General features: G+C 42.0%; 1 protein-coding gene across 11 annotated transcripts in view; it reads right to left on the bottom strand.

Moving 5' to 3' along the window:
• Positions 1-13,018, bottom strand: part of APBB2 (amyloid beta precursor protein binding family B member 2) — a 375,275-nt gene that overhangs the window by 214,837 nt on the left and 147,420 nt on the right. The window contains exon 1 of one of the 11 annotated variants that reach the window (XM_038533424.1): positions 3,798-4,033. The exons of the other annotated variants lie outside the window; for them this stretch is intronic. The gene's annotated coding sequence lies outside the window, so the exon portion shown is untranslated. Of the gene's footprint in view, positions 1-3,797; positions 4,034-13,018 lie in introns of those variants that run through there. 11 annotated transcript variants of the gene reach the window in all.

Raw genomic sequence — 13,018 nt, 5'->3', positions numbered from 1 at the left:
CTATTTCAAAAGAGGGTAAAAGATTATTTTCAAAATTATATGAGACATGAAAAAAAAGCATACATCTGAATTAGAAAATTTATATATAACTTTTATAGTCTCTTTACTACCTTTCTCTCCGTTATTTGGAAAGCTCTACAAGAGCAGGGACCACATCTATTTCATTCATCAGCATATTTCTAGTGTCTGGCTCATGGCAGACGTTCAATAAATAGTCCATAAAGGAATGTATAGAAATGCTCACTAAAATGTTAACAGTAGTAATCTCCGGGTGGTAGGATGTAGAAAAATGTCTTCCAGTGCTTTGTATGTTGTTGAATTGTGTAAATTCTTTTACAATGAGTACGAAGTATTTTCATATTCAGAACAAAGAGTTATTTTCAATGTGAAAGAAAGTTTGTACATGAAACTATGTACATACTATATATCTCTAGAAAGCAAGCAAGCAAGCATGCCCCCATCTCCCATCCCCCCACCCTCACTGCCTATATCTTCTATTCATAAAGGAAGACTCTGGGGTAAGAGGTGATAAGGCTGAGTTTTACTAAGTAAGACTAGGTTTAGAGTTTGTGAAAAGGAAGACAGCAACCACCCATCTGCCTTCCATGCTATACTTGACAGATTTTACTCTGTAGCTCAGAAAACATGTTAATAGGACTTCTTGTGGTGAGAGGAAGGGATTAAAAAAGCAAAGAACCTTGTTGTGATAGTTTGGCACCACGTTGAAAATGGCTCACAGTGCCTGCAATTCGTGGAACAAAGATAACATCTTTCCATAAAATCTGCACTCCAAGACATCCCAAATATACAACCGAGAAATGCCGATGGCAGTGACGCAAAAGCACCAAACAGAACAATCCCAAACAAGAACGAGATGAAGCCTTAATTTGCTTAACTGGGCCTTCATATATCTATTAGAGAAAACATAAGAGATGAACTGCCTCATAAAACAGATGGTCTTCTCCAGTTCCCCCCTTTTTTTTTTTTTTAAACAAGATAATTAAAGGAAACGAAAGAATAAGGATCTTGTTAAATTGGCTACGGAAAATGGTTTCATCTGAAGTAGAATGCCTGAGTTTCTGGAGAAAGGATTGCAAGTTCCGCCCTCAGAGCTGATGCAGGTCATTCAGCAAAGCCTACATCAGAGAGGGAAGCCACGCTTAGGGCAAGAACCTCCTAGATAGCATGGAACATCCTGGCACACTCTATTCACAGAGGCAAAAAGGAAAGATGATAATGAAACATAACCCCTTGTTGAAAGAGCACTGGAGAGGGAGTCAGGACGTAGGAGCTTAGATGTCTTGATTTGTGGGTCTAATGAACCTATTTCACTTTGTCACCTTTTAATTTTTCTTAGAGAAACCCATTATTCATTCCCTTATCATATCTTGGTAGTAAGAACAAATGAGAGAATGAGAAAAAAAAATCTCTACAGCAAAGATTGCAAATGTAAAATCATTAGTTTACAATGAAATTTTGTTTCATTGCTGGATATGTAAGTCCCATTGTGCAGTATTGTTGTGAATCAAAAATCAGAGGGAAGAGAAATTGAGGGTCCAGGTGTCCTGAACCCAACAGAAGACTGTCCATGTCTGTTCTCTAAACTCTAAGACACTTTCTTGAAGAAAAGGAGAAGCATATAAAGTATACCACAAAAGCAACTCAAAATTCCAGGCCAGATTTTTGATTGAGACAATATTAGGAGCCAAGAATCCTTAAGGTCTTGACTGGGATTCATCCAAGAAAGGGCACTGCCGCCGAATGCTACCTCATCTGACATAATGCCTACTGGGTCTGAATCTAACCAAAACCCAAGGGATAACATTTAGCCCTGGGTAGCATTAAGTAACTATTGCTGAAGGTTTCCTCTGAGCTAAATAAACAGTATGCACAATGTCTCTCAGGTCTGACAAGCCCTAAGAGACAGGCACCACTGTTCTCATTTTACAGACATGTACCTATAGCAAGGTTAAGAAACTTGCAAGACATTAGATGGCTAATAAGCAGCGCAGCCCAAGCACCACCCTATGATTCCGCCCACCCTATGATTCCAGAATCCTCAGTTTAGTATTCTATTCTACTGCCTCTCCCAGAAAGTAGAAAAAGGGATGGGACTGGTGAAACAGACTCCAAAGATCCCATTAGCAGAGATTACTGATCCCTCCTCATCTACAGGTCCCAGAAGAAAGTGAATGTCACAACCCAACAATTAGAAAATGGCTTCTCTTCAGTCACATCATAAAAGCAACACTGAACTTCCCTTCTGACCTGCCTAACTACTACCTCTGGATCGCTCCTATTCCCCCTACATTCCTGAAATCCTTCCTCCTCTTTTGTTGGGACTTTTCCTGATGCTTCAAATACCACTTCCCCAATCCCTCCTCATGAGAACCAAATCCACTCTATGCTTCAAAAATTACAGTTAAAGCTCATTTTAACACATAATGCACATGAATCAACCGTCATTTCACCATGTAGTGGCCTGGAGACATTTGGCAATTTTCTCGATGATAATAATCTCTAACACTTATATCACACTGACTACTTACCAGGCATTGTCTTAAGACTTCATACATATTAACCATTTCAATCCTCATAACCACACTGTAAGTAGGGAACTATTACTGTTCTCATCGTACAGATGAACTAACAGGCAGCAAGATACCAAGTAACTGCCCCAGGTCATACATCTAGCAGGTGGTGAAGCGACTTTGTTTTCAATCTCTCTGAACTTCAGTTCTCTCATCTCAAACATAAAAATAATATTTACCTCACGTGGTTTCTAGGCAGAAATGGGATAAATATACCCAGAGCAATTTTAGATAATACTTAGATTCTCCCTTCTTCCTCTAGGGTTTCTGGGATCACTCTAAGGTACAATCTAGAAACTTTCAATTAAGTAAGAACAGGGAGATAAGAAAAGTGCTCAGCGTCTTTCGGACATGCTGTCTCATGTGTGAGTCACACATCCCTTTGAAGGAAATATTACCATCCTTGTTTAACAGATGAACAATTTGAGAACTCATGCGGGGATGTTCTGGTAGCAACTTGAACCGGAATTCAAATCCACATCTGCATATTTTCTCTCCATTGCTTTTTTTTTAACCAAAGCCCCGTGGTCTTTGGTGACCTGGTGTTGGAAGTCTCACATGTCACTGTCACTTCTGCTACATTCTGTTCCTTAGAAGCAAGTCCCTAAGGCCAGCCCACATTCAAGCTTAGGGAATCAGGAAGGGTGAGTGGCCTATTTTTTTTTTTTTTAAAGATTTTATTTAGTTATTCATGTGCAGAGGGAGAAGCAGGCTCCCTGCAGGGAGCCCGATGCAGGACTGAATCCCAGGACTCTGGGATCACGACCTCTGGGATCACGACCTGAACCAAAGGCAGACACCACTGACCACCCAGGTGCCCCTCTCTCCATTGTCTTTGAAGAGGCTTGCGGGGACAGCCAAGTCTTGTAGCTCCCCATCTTCCTCACACAGCCATATCCAGAAGAGTAGGGCTGCGTAAGTTCCACATGCAACCAGTGCTTATGTGATTGCCAGTGTTGACCTTTCTTTGAGAAATCAAGATGGAAAACCATAATCAAAGATAGAAATAGGTACAGCCACATTTACTAACCCTACATGATTCCCAACTCCCCTAATAAGGAAAAAAAGAGGGAGAGAAGGCAAAGAAATGATGAAAGGAAGGAGGGAGAGAGGAAGGAAGGTGGGAGAGAGGATGGAAAGAGGGAGAGAGGAAGGAAGGAGGGAAAGAAGAAACTGTCCCCGGCCGTGGATGATAATGAAACATACACCCAAGTAGAATCTCTGCGTTCTCCCATCCACTTCGGTACTTTTTGTCCCACAAGAGTGTCAGCTGCAGATCTTGGATCAACTTTTCTTCCTTCTTGGCCCTTTGGCTGCGGCCTCAGAGAAGGCTCGGGGAAGATGGGCTGCCCAGCAACATTCCTCTCCAAAAGGCAGCAGGAGGGAAGAAAACAGCTTGGCCCTGACCCGCGGGCCGAGGCCGCCACCAGGAACAGGGTGTTCCTCTCAACACAGGATGCCCATTCACAACCCACACCAAGGTCCTCCTGTATCTCTAGCCACCATCGGCTCTCCTCGTCAAAACTAAGAGCAGAGCGGAAAGCAGACGGCAAGCCCCGCTGCCAGGGAAACTGAAACAAAGGGGGCCCTGAGTCCAGAACCACACCCGTCACCTCGCCTGCTCTCACCCCCACTGTTCTCAAGCTGGGAAGAGGACAAGCCGCCTTAGAAATGTCTTCAAAAAACCGTTTAGACCTACTGTCGGCCCAGTATCACACTGATACATGAACTTAGAGGGTCCCATAAACTTAGAAATATGTTAGGACAAACTTAGGTGGATCTTTTTTTTCAAGACAGTTTTCCCAGGTTAAGAACCATTGCACTGGTTGGTCACAGTGAGAGAACAGAGCTATGGAAAAGGAAATCACCACCCTCCCACGAAGTCTCCTTCTCAACCCCCCTAGTTCAGTGAGGCAGACATCCAAGCAAGATCCCAGCCATCTCTGACATCATCCTGCCCCAGCCCCCATGCCCATTTGGGGATCTGGCACCAGCGATCTACACTAAGGAGCTACAGACATCTGAATTCTCCTCCCTTCATTGCCACTGTCACCACCTAAGCCAGGGTTCTATGAACTCTCTTGGAGGCCTGCAGTCCATCTCCTGATCAACCATCTGCCCTCACTCCAGCCTCCTGCACACTTCTACAGATTTATCCTCCTAAGAGAATCCACCACCTTTATCATGACCATACCCATGCTCCAGACCATTAAAAGTGGGACTCTAGGGCCAGAGCAGTTGGGTTTGAATTCTGTCTCCATCACTTCTTATTAGGAGTTTCCTTGGGTAAGTCACCTAACCTCTGTGTCTCAGTTTCATCAACTGTATAATGGACATAATGAGAGTCATAATGTCAAAGGCTTACTGCAGAAATTAGTTGAGTGTGTATAAAACACTCAGAATGGCGGTAACACAGTCAGTGCTATTTAAGTATTAGCTATCATCATTACCAGTATGACTCTTTTAAGAGCTCCCCTACTGGCTATCAAATAAAATCTCCATTCTACCAATAGGCTCTCAAGACCCTCCATGTACTAGACCAAAATAAGCCCAACTTGCCTCTAGTCTCTAGAGACATAAACCCTTCCTCTACCACCTGACCCCCAAGGGCACACCAGCCTGGGCTCCACACTTGTTACTGAACCTCCTGAAAGTTTCCCACTTGTATGCTTCTGCTATTTGTTTTGCCCGGGACATCCTATCACTGTCTGTCAAACCCTTACTATCTCTCAAGGATCGGCTCAAGCATTGATCCCACCCAAGACATTGTCATCAAGAATTCAGGTGGACAGCACTGAAGGTGTTAATGTATCTAGCAGGTTTTGCAAACATGCCCTTATCTGTCTAAGAGTTATCACTTTGGATTACCTCAAAGAAATAACCTTTGTCATTTTGGGACTCAGGCAGTCAGAATAGATGGCTTTTGAAGCCTCCTTTGGAGACCCTTGGGGTTATATAATGTTTCCTTGTTCCTTTGAGATAATCCTTCATTAACCAAGAAGAGGATGCATAGGTTAACCACATATATTTTTATTTTACAAATGAACAGCTGAAACTGTTTTAAGTCTAAGTTCCAAGGTTATGAAAAAAGTGTAATTTTACTAGATGGTGTCTACAATCTCTCTTTATAATTTGATGGTGCTGTGACTTATAATTCCTTTTATCCTAACAGCTCAAAAGACAAATTTGATTTTTGACCTTAAATTATTTCATAATACATACCATTGCACCACTTCTTTTTTTTTTTTTTTAAGATTTATTTATTTGTTACTTGAGAGAGAGAGACTGTGTGGGCAGGGAGGGGGTGCACAGAGACAGAAAGAGAATCTCAAGCAGACTCCCTGCTGGGCATGGAACCCAATGTGCAGCTTGACTAGGTAATGACCCCGAGATCATGACCAGAGCTGAAACCAAGAGTCGGATGCTCAACTGACTGAGCCACCCAGGCGCCCCCAAAGTACCACTTCTACCTTCTGGGGGAAAACGATTCACAGAGTATTTGCATGAAGTCTAACAATGCACTAATTCTAAGACAGTAAAAAAGAAAACCCTAATTTGGGTTATTTTTTCCCCTACCCCTGTTTTCAGCAATGCAGAATTCTAGGATAAATTGTTTCCCATAAAAGTTAGAACTAGCCCCCAGATTTCTTGAAATCCCTAGGGTAGAACTTAGCCATAAAAAATTTGAAAAGAAGTAGAAAATTTAATAATCCCATTACCCTGAAATCCAATAAAGCCTGTTGGAGCTTCACATTTTTAAGAAATCAGACTATTTATGCTATTACCCCTAGAACTGCTATAGTTTCCTACAAAGCCATAAATATACACAATGTAGTTCACCAGAACACTGACTAAGACGATCATAAAAAAGGCCATAAGGAAGATACCGGCCATGAAGCATGGCTCGACGGTACTTGCTACAGCAGGTTCATGCAGGCAAGTTCATTTATTTTGAAAATTACATTTCTAAGTCCACAACTCATCGCCTTCAACTGTGAACAACTTTTAATACAAGTTAGAATGTCCTTCTCAGCGACAGTTTTCACACGAGCTAAAGGTCATACTGAATATCAAGGAACAGTTACGAGGTAATCACAGCATACGGGGAAAAGCATATAACATCTGTATCTTCACATTTGCTTCAGCTATCATCGCATTCAGCTGTAAGCATCAGAAAACCCAAATAACAGTGAATTCAATAAATAGGAAGTAATTGGAAGGCTCAAGGCTGCTGGTGTCAATTCGACAGGAACAATGTCAGAGCAGCTATCTCGGTGATGCTCTTGGCTTTTCCTTCATGCTTGTAACCTCATGGTGACATGAGGGCTGCTGTGCATTCAGACAGCTTATCAGTATTCAAGGCAGGGCAGAGGAGAAAACAAGTAAGGGCAGTGACAGGCTCATGTGTCAGGCAGGTTTTATCAGGACCATAAATGCTTCCCAGGAAACCCCAACCCCCACCCAAGTGGACTTAATTCTCAGGTCTCCCTGGCCAGAACCAGGTCACACTTGCCACAAAGAATCCTAGAAGTTTAGGGTCAGGACCGACAGGTTAGCTTGAATCATCACAACTATTGTCTGAGGCTGGTCATCATGCTACACAGTCTGTTAGCAAAAATGGAGCAGGATTTAGGCATAGGGTGGGCAATTATTTGTCTCTATTTTGAGTCTCCATCTTGAGAATAAGAAAGTCGTCCAATGTGTAGAAAAGATAATTATAGTATTTCCAAAGTGTTTGTTGCTCCCCCAACTTAAAAGCATCTACCATATATAAAGCAATGTTTTACAAATTCCAATACCTATAAAAACAAACAAAAACTGGTTAATCTCTGGGTTTGTAAGCTCTGATTTTTTTCTCTATATATATAAACAGATAAAAATTGACAGTCAGATGGTGAAAAGACAACTGTGAAGTCTTGGTGCCATGAATCCTCATCACAACCTGAATGAGTTCTACAAAGTTCTACCTGAGGTGAATTTCACCTTTCACTAGGCAGAAAGGCCACGTTAGCTGTGATACGCATGGTAAAGTTGGGGGTGAAGCATCTTAATTGTATTTTCCCCACTCCGTTTTCCCTCTTCTCTCATTCAGCTCTCCTAAGCCTGCCTGATGGAACAGGTGAATCTCTTTAGCACCCTGGCTCTCCCATGGAATCATGCCCCCACCCACCCACTCCCGCCACAGCCACTTAACATCCAGCAGCTTCCCACTGCTCTTTGGAAATTATCAAAACCCCGTACCAAGACTCCAAGTCTGTTCAGCCCAGCCTCCTCCAACTCCATCTCTCACCAAGCCCTGCCATGCCCGCCATGCTCTAACATTCTAGTCTTCTTTCCATTCCTTTGAACCATCCATATTACCACAGACTATGATGAGCTTTCCTCAGTTCTCCACATGGCTAGGCTCTTCCCATGCTTCAGATCACAGATCAAACAGCACTTGTTCAGGGACATCCTCCCCATGTCACCCCATGTCATGGGGGCCCTGCCCAGGAACTCTCCAACAGACTACTGACTTCTCCACAGCATGGACCACAGTCCATAATTATCTTCTCTGAGTGGCTTTCCTCTTGTCTCCTTCCATCCCTAAAATAAATGCAAGTTCCAAGGAAGCAGTCACCTTACCTACACCTTACCCACTGCTCTGTCCACACAGCCCAGCACACAGAAAGGCTCTAGACCTTTCTGCCATCTGCTTCCGGGATGCATTTGATGCAGCGGATCTCCAGCTCCTCTGTGGGTCACTAACTCCTCGGGGTAGCCACCAAACAGACACTGCATCCCCAGGACCTGCTCCCCCTCCCCCCAGCAATCCCGACCTGGGAATCTCCTCTCTCCCAGCAGCTTCTCCTGCTTAGAACCCCTTCCCACTCCTGCCATAGCTGCTGAAGCAGGTGGCATAGTGGTTGGGAGCACAGAGCCTGCAGCCAGACAGCCTGGACTCAAATCCCAACCATACCACTCACTGTGCAGCCTGAAATAAGTTACTTATCTCCCCTGTGCCTCAGTGTCCTCGTCTGTAACTGAGTGATAAGAGTAGCACCCATATCCCAAGACAGCTGCTAGGAGGACTGAAAGGATGCCCATGAATTGCTGGAGCAGTGCCTGCCTTGGAAGTGGCAGTCACTAATAATGCAGCAACTAATAATATAAATAGCTTATTATCATGAACATGCACTTCGTTTTCACTAGGATATATTCTTCCCATGCACCCCCATTTCAACAGGTCCATCCACAATACCCCACTTCACGTGCAACTCAAGTAACACCTGCAACCCCATAGTCGCTCTACCACTCCATGATCAGAATCACATCTGTTCCTAGACCTTTGTCCTACTGGAGGAGGAAGCTTTCAAAGTTGGGTTTTAGTCCTTGAGCTTCATGATTACGCCTATCTTTCCTGGCCTTCCCCTCCTCTAAGCTGCTACACGACGTGATTTGATTCTGATAATTGCCACCTTTGGCCATGTCTACATATGAAAACATACACTCTTGGAGGACAATATGTAACTCTTCTCAATCCTCCAGAGGAGCCAGCACAGCATTACAAGTAGAGCAGATGCAATAGCAATCCATCTACTGATTGGCTCTGATCACCCCTCCAGCCTTAACTCCATTCCTGTCCCTCAATCAGAAAAAAGGGGAGCCATTTTTTAACTGCTGCTTAAACCGGACCCTTTGGTGGAAGAAACAGATTTCAAAAACAAAAGGCTTCTATCTCCTGACATTCAAAAAACAACAGGAAATCCTCTTTACCCCTAAGCAAGCCCCAGTCACAAGGACAGAATGGTAGCAGGTATGCATGATTTAGCCAAGTCATGCTGGATTTATTGGTTTCAAGTTCCAAATAAGCAATATGCAACTTAAGCCATTTGGGGAATTTTCTTGTACCCTGAGAGATGGGGATCAACACTTGCCATGATTGGATACTCCTAAGAGGGCACTCTAAGGAGAAAACAAATCTGATTCCACAGATTTAAGTATTTTCCATAGAACTGAAAGGGAGAAAATGACTTAAAGTTTAGATATACTTTAACAAAGCATTTTCTATAGAATACGCAAGAATGCATGCTTGCTATTTTGTTTCTATCCCTTTCTCTATAAACACACACATACCTCATTAAAGAAAGTTCTAGAAGGTACAGAGGCTAACAATAAACTGACCTATCTGGTGACTCTGAAATATGCCAAGTCATTCCTTTCAGAATTCTATGGGTTTCATGTTGCAAGGATTCTTGTGACCTTCATTCAGGTCATCAGAGTTCACTTCCCCCAAGAACAATTTCAGGTTTGCATAAATGAACAAGTGTCCGGGAAACCTGGAAAAATAATTCTATCTGCTTTGTTTTCAAAAATGCCCCCAAAAAGTTGTATATTTCTTTTTTTCTCTCTTTCCAGAGGCTGCTCCCAGAAGATAGTTTTAAGCTCCAAAGTTTGGCTGGAACATTTCTTCTCAACCACTCCTTTTGCAGGAAGTCCCCGTGGCCACTTCCCTGAGGACAACACATTCCTCTCATCTCTCTCTGAGTCAAAACCTATCCACATATACAGAAGGCTAATCTATCCCACCATCTGAATCCTCTACATATGAAATGTGGGGCAAGGCTGTTTAGAAGCCCCTAGAGTTGTCCCCAAAATGCTAGGTATGAGGTTTGAAGACACTTGCCACCCTACAAATAGGTTTCCCTGGAACAAGAAAGCTAGTCTACGGAAAATAAAAAAGGAAGCCACACTTAGTTCCCTCCAAGGACTGTTATGCCACATCTTCTAGACTCATTTTACAGCAAAAGCAGACACCAAACAGGCTTCTTTCCAGGATGTCCATTCCTGTTACTGAAGACTTGACACAGGGCTTCTTGGTTCTGCTTTCTATTTTGATGCTAGAGATGATAGACCTAGAGCACCCATGTGAAGATGGGACTTTTTCATTACCATAACAAAATAAATTTTTATATAACATTCAAATCTCCACCGGAGAAGAAGCAGACTACAGAGGGAATTTTAAAACAAAAAAAGCAAAAATTTACAAAGAAGGAATTTTAATTTGGATTGTTGAAACCTTAATTTCTCTCTCCAGAGAGACAGAGATGTCACCTTTCTTTATTACTGTTAACATCAAGAGATAATTTTATTTACTAGACGTGAAAACAAGCTCTATTTTATGAGTATCTAAAAATAGAAGCAGTAGATAGGCTTCTGATAAGCAATTTCAGAGCTACGGTTCACATGCCACATAAAATCTAGAATCAAGCTCACTGAGACATGCCCAGAAAATAGTGTTCTTCAAGTGGTCTGGTGTCCAAAGATGAACTGTACTACTTCACCACACTCCAAAACTACGGCTTAGGTGCAAGTGTCTTTGCAGAACACTCATTCACTGAATTAATATTTATTTAATACTCATTTATGTTTAAGATTCTTTGCAAATCAGAGATCGCAATCTGGTGATTCAAAGGTCTTAAAATCCTGTCATCAGACTATGCTGATAAGAGTTGCTAGTCCATATTGTGAGCCAAAATGACAAGGACTCTGCCTGTTTCAAATACATGGAAAACCTGAATAAGATATAGCAACTTTTGGGGACACCTGGGTGGCTCAGCGGTTGAGTGTCTTTGGCTCAGGTTGTGATCCCAGGATCCTGGGATGGAGTCCCACATCATGGTCCCAGCAGGAGGCCTGCCTCTCCCTCTGCCTATGTCTCTGCCTCTCTCTGTGTGTCTCTCATGAATAAAATCCTAAAAAAAAAAGTCAAAATAATGAAAAGCAAATCTCTGGGCCATAACTGAGGATGGAACTCAAAAATCAGTAAAGATAGTTAAAGCCTGAGGACCTAGAAGGCTTTCTGATGACCTACAGAGAAGAAAGGAACAAAGAGATAATGAAACTGGCTAGCCAGAGCTGAGCTGCGGGCTCTAGGTGGGCAGTCACAAAGGGCTGCCCCTCAGTAAAACCAAGTCTAGAAAACACAATCCCTATCAAAGCCCATCTGGCTTCTTTGTAGAAATTGAAAAACTTCCCCTATAAAGGGAAAGAATAGTCTTTTAACAAACAGTGCTGGGACAACTAGAAATGCACATGAGGAGAATGAACTGAACCACTGCTTCAAAATATGTTAACTCAAATGAATCAAACACCTAAATGTAAGCACTAAAATTATAAATTGATTAGGCAATGGTTTCTTTTTTTTTCCCTAAGCAATGGTTTCTTAGATAGAACATCAAAAGTACAGACAAAAAGCAGATAAACTAAACTGCATCAAAATTTTAAACTTTTGTGCTTCAAAGGATACTAGTAAGAAAGTAAAACTGCAATCCAGAGTAGGAGAAAATTTTTACAAATTGCATAAGAGTGTAGTATCCAGAATATTCAAGGAAGAATAAATAACTCAATTTAAAAGTGAACAAATGAAAAGATGCTCAACATCATAAGTCACTAGGAAAATGCAAATCAAACCCAGAACGAGATGCCACTTTATACCCCTTAGGATAGCTATAATCAAAAAGATAGACAATAAAAAGTGTAGCATGACCCAGCAATTCTGCTCTATGTATATACCCAAAAGAAATGAAAACATCAGTCTACTCAAAAACTTGTACATCAGTGTTTACAGCAACATTATTTATGATACCAAGAGGCAGAAATAACCCAAATGTCCATAAACAGATGAACAGAAAAAACAAATGTGGGACTGTATCTGTACAATGGAATAATATTCAACAACAAAAAGAATTAGGTACCAATAAGTACTCAACATGGATGAACCTTGAAAACGTTATGCTAGAGACACAAAGTAAGTAAGGTTCACAGTCTCCGAGGGAGATGGGTAGGCATGTGTGGTGATAATTAATGATGGGTTCAGGGTTTCTTTTCAGAGTGGTAAAAATGTTCTGGAATTAGGAGGTGGTGATGGTTATGTATCTTTGTGAATATACTAAATGCGACTGCATTATATAAAGAGTGAATTTTATGGAGTGAATTATATCTCATTTGGGGGGAGAGGAAGTCAATGGGCAAATTCAATGATAAGATTAAAAACAGCCAAAGAGCAAATTCATGAATTAGAAGGTAGTCTGTGTTGAGGTTGTAATGACTCACCTGAGAAGCAGAATTTTTTAGCCCACTAGAATTTGGAGATTTGTCAACAGAACAGTGTCTTGGAATGTGGCCTCTCTTTATAGCCTCCCTCGTACTATACTTTGTCTCTTACTCCTATCAGGTAGCAGGAGTCCTACCGTTTGGCTACACTACCTGGCATAGCAGTTTTGAGAGGAGTTGTCTCTTTTGAGAACAAACTAAGAATTCTCGAAGTAGAGGAAGTAACTTCACACACAAACCTATGTGTATGGAAGTTCCTAAACAGCAAATAGTTGGTAGTAAATAGAAAAGGGAAAAGTTCAGAATGGCAAGAGAGAAGGGAGGTGTGGTAA

The sequence above is a fragment of the Canis lupus genome, chromosome 3 (assembly GCF_011100685.1).
Source record: "Canis lupus familiaris isolate Mischka breed German Shepherd chromosome 3, alternate assembly UU_Cfam_GSD_1.0, whole genome shotgun sequence".
NCBI classification, from domain to species: domain Eukaryota; kingdom Metazoa; phylum Chordata; class Mammalia; order Carnivora; family Canidae; genus Canis; species Canis lupus.
The sequence above is the reverse complement of the archived record's forward strand: the minus strand, read 5'-3'. Positions and strand labels throughout refer to the sequence as shown.